The sequence below is a fragment of the Phyllostomus discolor genome, chromosome 8, assembly GCF_004126475.2.
Source record: "Phyllostomus discolor isolate MPI-MPIP mPhyDis1 chromosome 8, mPhyDis1.pri.v3, whole genome shotgun sequence".
NCBI lineage: Eukaryota > Metazoa > Chordata > Mammalia > Chiroptera > Phyllostomidae > Phyllostomus > Phyllostomus discolor.
Window position 1 is genome coordinate 99361593 of NC_040910.2, and position 7144 is coordinate 99368736.

The window sequence follows — 7144 nt, forward strand, 5'->3', positions numbered from 1 at the left end:
ATGTACTTATATCCTATGACCCAACAATATTACTGCTACAGCATTTGCTCAAGAATAATGAAAATATATTGTCATGCAAAAAAACAAACAAAAAAACCTCTATGTGAATGTGGATGTCCCCTTGTTACATATAATAAAAGACAACTCAAATGTCCATCAAGGAATGCGTTGATTATAAAATTATAGTACATCCAGAAATAGCTGCTAATCACTGGTAAGAAGGGGTGAACTCTTGATAAGTTCAACAGCGGGGATAAATCAAAGAAGCATTATGCTACTGAACAATGCAATATGCAAAGATGGCCTACAAGTTGATTCCATCTGTATAACATTCTAGAAAAGGTAAAAATACAGAAAGCAAAATCAGATCAGTGAGTGAGAATAAGAAATTGACAAAAAAAAAGGGATGCAGAAGGAACTTTGTGGAACGGGGGCAAAATATCCTACAGTTTGATTGTGGTAGTGGAACTCCATGTCTAAACAGTGTAAATTTCAGTGAATTTAGTTTATAACTCAATGAATTTGACTTAAAACAGTGAAGTTAGAAATGGACAATAAAATCCTTAATGAAAGATTTGACATAAAAAAATAAAGAATAAAAACAAAAATTGATGTGATGGACACAGTAGAGAAAAAAATGATTAATGGGGTTTGAAAGTCACTAAAATTATTTCAGGAAGATAGCATGGGTTAAAGAAAAAGGAAGAAGAACTTAAGAAAGGTACCACAAGCCTATTTTCAGAACTAAAGGACCTGAGTTTTCATATTGAAAGGTCCCGCCCTGGTTGGTATAGCTCAGTGGATTGAGCGTGGGCTGCGAACCAAAGTGTCGCAGGTTCGATTCCCAGTCAGGCCATATACCTGGGTTGCAGGCCACGGCCCCCAGCAACTGCACATTGATGTTTCTCTCCCTCTCTCTTTCTCCCTCCCCTCCCTCTCTAAAAATAAATAAATAAAATCTTTTAAAAATAAATAATTAAAAAAAGAAAGGTCCCACTGCAAAATAAATAAACAAATAAATACATATATACATGAATGAAAAAAAGAACCACAGAAAGGCAGACCACAGTGAAATTTTAGAACAAAAGAAATAAAGAGAACACCTCAAGTCACGCTGGTGACAAAAATGTTTAAATAAAATTCTAAAAGCTCAAACACACAATCAAAACTCTATCAAAATCTCTCTGTACCTCTGAAGAGCAGCACTGACCTCCTGCAAATGAACAAGGACTTGACAGCTTTGAGGAAACATTTTTGCTAACTTACAGTTTTACAGCTATCTAAATCATCAGTCAAGGCAGACGTCTTCATGATGGTGAAATTCAAAAACAAAAGTTTAACACTCATTAGACAGGGAGCTAAAGTATCCAGGAAACAAATTTGATAAAGAGAGTTAAAGAGAATTCCAAGGTTGATGTTACATAGTCTCATGTTGTATAACCATATATGCCTGGACAGCAACCATTTCAGTTAAAGCAAGACAATGCAGAATTCCAGGAGAGAAATACACAGGTAAAGTCTTTGGGAAAATTACATTATTTGATATATGAGGTCTGTCCAGGAGGTATTCAGCCATGTAATATCAAAAATAGGGACGTTTATTGAAGAAGATAAAAGAAACATTGTACATAGGACAATGACCCCTCAGTCCTCTTCAAAGTAGGCAGCTTGGGACCTCACACAATTCTCCCAGTCACCATCAGCTGCCCCATTCTATTTTCCTAAATCTCATCGATGGTCTGAAATCTCTTCACTTTCAAAGGTGATTTTAGTTTTGGGAAAAGCCAGAAGTCACCGAGTGCCAAATATGGGCTGTAGGGGGGCTGAGTCACCTGGGTGATTTGATGTTTCTCCAGAAAACTCTGTAAGAGATGTGATGCATGAGTGGGTGTGTTGTCAATGAAACTGCCAATCACCAGTTTCCCATAGCTGCAGCCTTCTGAATCATCTGAATAGTTTCTGCAGAGGAACATCCAAGCTTAATGCAAAATTTGATGCAGATTTGTTGCTTTACTTCCTCAGTCACTTAAAATGTGACAGCCACACAGTACACATGCTCACTCAATGGCACCTACCACCCCCACTGACTAGTACGGTGAAGTCATCATTGTCTAAGCAAGCACATTCCAGTCCACTCTCCTTGGCTGCCAGGTTACATCAATGCCACACAAACAGTTCTCATTATATTAAGAATGGCTGGAATTTTTCCAGACAGATCTTGATTTCATCCTTTGGAAAATGGTATTGGAATTCTATTAGAGAGGTTCCAAAGAATTACTGATAGGTACATAAAACAAATTAAAACTCAAACAAGTATTAACTCCAGAGAGGAAAAGATTTTTATTACATGTAATTTAATCTTAATTCTAACCCAGCTCAAAATAACAAAGAAAAATATTTGCATAATCAAAAAAATGTATAAGCTATATTCTTGTTTAATACCAGAATAATTTTGAGGATGGGGGAAGCCAAAGTGCTTAATATGATATTGTTTCTTATTTCATAATAGACATCAATAAAATATTAATAAAATCAGTATAGTAATAATGCCTATCTGCATATATTAGCTAGAAACAACAATGCTAAATATAACAAGTAGTGTTTAAAAGAATTGGAAGAGGTTGTCTTTAGAGAACAAAATAAGGCATAAGAAAGAAGGCAGCAGAATAATTTTTATGATATACTTTATAATTCTATTCAATAAAATGGGTGGATTTCTAAGAATCTCCTCTGCCACACTTTCCTGATGCCTAAAACCAAAGTGCAAAGGTTTGGAACCAATTTAAACTTTTTGGTTTGCTACTTCCTACTAGTTATGGGATTTTAGCAAGTTACTTGAGTCCCAGTTTCTACTATGTAAAGTAGAGTTGATATTAATTAATTTAATGAATTTGAATGATAATTAAATGAACAAAGAAAGTAAGCCTTCGCCCCAGGCAGAGGCATAATAGAGCTACTTATGCAAGTTACTTTTACTTTTGAAGATTCTCTTCTTCTGATCCCAGCATAACCTGCCTTTATAACAGTGTTTCTCTGGATAAGATTTGCAAACTCATTTTAATTTTAGAACTGTATGCAACTAAATTCTAAATGAAAACCTAATGTAAACGATTTAAACTTAAGTTTTTATGATTGACATACACCATTAAGATAGTATATAAAATGAATGCGAGATGACATAGAAGCAACTTTATGCTGTAATATTGACTTTTGATGCAAGATATTATACATGCGCACAAAGATGCACAAAGAAAACATCGATGAACGTTATGAAGATGGTATCCAAATGCATTTGTTGTTTAATTTGTGTGGTAAAATACAGAGTATTTTTCTCATTTTATATGTATGCATTTCTGTAATAAACATTATTAGATTTCTAATAAAAAGAAAGTCAGCTTTGAAAGGATGGTGAGTGATGTGTTAAAATTACTTCTTCCTTAAGCTGAATAGGATCAATGCTGATACCATAAGTAAATATTGATTTGATAATAAATGAATACTAATAAAATTAACACTATCTATTGATTTTAAAATATTACATTAGTTTCTGTGCTTGTGATTATCTGAATTTTTCTTGTTTTCAACATTAGTTTATATGCCCAGAAGAATCAAGAAAGAATGAACAATTTAAACTGGAAGAGGTTGAGCTGAGATATTCAACTTATATACCAAGGAGGAGACTTTGGTTAGTAATTAAGCAATAATAATCAAGGCAGATTAATGGCTGTCTCAGAAAGTTCATTGCTGTGGGCCATTAACCCTAGTACAGCAATTAATTCCCACGGAAATGTCCTATGCTTCAGAGGTCATTTCTGCAGTTAGAAACTACCAGCAGTAAAACCACACCAAAACGTCCATTGTCAGAAAGTAAGCACGCCATTCCTATTCCTGTGACGGTTCATTTCTATGTCAACTTACCATAGGGTGCCCAGGTACTTTGATCAAACATTATTCTGGGTGTGTCTAGGAGGTATTTTGGGATGAGATTTACATTTGAGTCAGGAGGTTAAATAGAGTGCCTTCCTTAATGTGGGTGGGCCTCATCCAATAGTTAAAGGCCTGGAGAGAACAAAAATGTTCACCCGGAGGAGGGAGGGGAATCCTCCTGGCTTGCTGCCTCGAGCTAGGACATTGGTCTTTTTCCTGCTTTAGGACTGGGACTGAAATGTTGGCCTTCCTCTGCTCCTGCCAGCATTCAGACTAGGATGTACACTGCTGGCTCTCCTGGTTCTCATGCCTTCAGGTTGGGACTGACTTCATATCGTTGGTCCTCCTGAGTCTCCAGCTGGCTGACTGCAGATCTTGGGACTTTCTAGCCTCTTTAATTGCATAAGCCAATTCCTGATTATCTATCTACTATCTACCTACCTACCTACCTGCCTACCTACCTAACTTATTGGTACCATTTCTTTGGAGAACTCTAATATACCCCTCCTTTTTTGTGTGTATGGGTAAAAGTGATGGAGGACTCAAGTTTGGAACCCTTTAGGTTAAAGTAATAGTTAATAAGCCTAGTAGTTAATGCATGTGAAAAGCCATTGTTTCAGGAACTGCAGGTACGGACCTCCCTGACTCCAGGAGGCCACAAATGATAGATCTTTGTGCTCCCCAAGAGACCATAAGCAATCAGGGTGGTATCTGAGCAATTGTGTTCCAGGGAAAGGCAGTCCACCAGCCAAGACATGGGACACAGATAAAGAAAATGACCAGTCCGTAGATGAAAGGATGTAAGGGAAATTGCCAGACTGTGGCTTTTATCTGGTTAACCTCTTTCCCGAATTCCAAATCTCTTACCTACACTTTTGCCCCCTTATCAGAAAAAAAGGCTGGCTTGAAAGGAAAGAGAAGACTGTTGCTAGGGTACAAACCCACCGTCTTCTCAGATCGCTGGCCAACTGAATAAAGTGCCCGTAAGGATTCAATCCCTGCCTCTGCTTATCAGGTCTGGTAGGTGGCAGGCAGCACGATCCCTGGCTTTTCCGGTTTTGCAGGGAAATATTGAAAACACGCAACACAAAATATTCAACAATGAGTAATTTCTTAAGCCTATGAGTTGCATTCATTATTTTCTTAAAGCTGTAGTTCAAAATCCTTTGGGAAAAAATCAATATTATTCAGTGTTTATTACTGAATGGCAGATGTCTTACATGTATAGAACAGTTAGTTCTCAAAACAAATGAATAAAATAAGGAGTATAAACCCCATATAATAGGTGAGAAACAATGAGGTTCACGGTATTTAATCAACTGGCTCATAAGCTCACATTAAGAGGAACTTAAAGAGCATTGGTCCCAAGATTTCAGGCTTAAAATTCATAATTTTTCTACAGCACTTTACTGTAGTCTTTCTAAAGATCCTGTTTTAGACTAGCACTGACAAAGAATTCTTGCCAGAATTTTTTTAAAAGTTGCTTTTTCTGTTATGGTTTAAATGGATATCTTGCTAATATATGGTATAATAAGTTAACATAGAAAAAGTAAATAATCAAAAGATATTTACAGTTAAGTTCAATATCAAGTAATATGACAAGAGTATGAATAGGTATAATTTGAGGGGATATTGATATTGCCAGCTGTAATTTTATATATTAAAATATATATCAACCTTATAATATCAAATAAAAATGACTTTGGCATGCTTCTGAAGCCATAAATTCTAGTTACAGCAATACAATATGAATATATGTATATATATATATATAATTCAAAAGAAAGGAATTACAGATTCATTTTGTGTGCTTGAGCATTTTTATTTATTCCCCATTTTTATAAAGAGCATACCTTACTTTTATATTTACACAAAAATTACTTAGAGAAATGGCTTAAAATTAGGTATGTGTAAGGCTTACCCTACTCATAGAATTCAATTTTATTTTATGGTTTTTGATGCAGTTGTAAATGGGATGGTTTTCTTGATTTCTTCTTCTGACTGTTCATTATTGGTATATAGAAATGCAATGGATTTCCATACATTGATTTTGTATCCTGTAATTTTACCAAACTTACAAAAGGATTTTTAAATCCAAAGCTTAGAGAGAGTATATTTGTTAGACGATCGACAGACACATAGTGTGACTTTCTCTTAGGACACGAGACATTTAATTCAGGGTCTACTTGTTTGTGTGGAGTGACGTGAGCAGTTGGAGAACACATCGCCACAGACCAGAGTTTCAGGAACAGCTCTGGGAGACAGAGAGGAGGCTTACAAACAATTACCACCGGGTGACACGGTTACTAGTTTAATATGTTGGGCTAACAACATCAATAAATAAGTAGCATGCATACTTTTATTTTTACTGTGGCATAAGCTTTGTATTTTCATGTCAAACACATTGTGGAGGCCTCATGTCAATAAATATGCTATCACATCATATTTAATGATCGTTTTCCATCATTATCCCTACACTGTGGGGTATATAATCAACCCTCTTATTGCACATTTTAAAAAAGACTTTATTTATTTATTTTTGGAGAGAGGGGGTGGTGGAGAAAGAGAGAAACATCGATGTGAGAGAGCAGCGTTGATCAGCTTCTTCTCATGTGCACGCCAGACCGAATCAACAACCCAGGCCAAGAATCCAACCAGTGACCTTTCGCTCTATGGGAGATGCCTAAATACAGAGCCATGCCGGCCAGCGCCTCTTACAGGATGTTTTACAGAGTGCTGTGATACATATCCCAATAGCTGGTTTCTTACACTTTTAGAAATATTGGAAACTGCTTGTCACATGTATACATTTTTTCCTTTGCTTTTTCAGGCTCACATCCTCTTTTAAACCACAAATGAAAAGCAGTGTATTTTTGGATTTTGTAACTGAAGTTGCTGGAGGGGTGTTGGTGGAAATGGAAAACGAAGAGGAAAAGCAATGTTCTTCGTGGAGACAAGAGCTTGTCAATTGATTCTCATTTTATTGCTCAGACGTGTATCCCTCTCAAGAGAGATACTGTTTGAGAAATGAGAAATGCCTTAAGATAAGGATTTAATCCCTTTAATGTTTGTTTTATTTGCATGTTTGCTATTTCTTTCCTTTGGTCTTTAAGATAGTGTGGCGTGAATGCCAACGATATGTAAATTGCAGTTAGTATCTAATAATAAGATTAATAGAAAAGAAATGGACTTTTGAAGCCATTCATCTTAATACAAA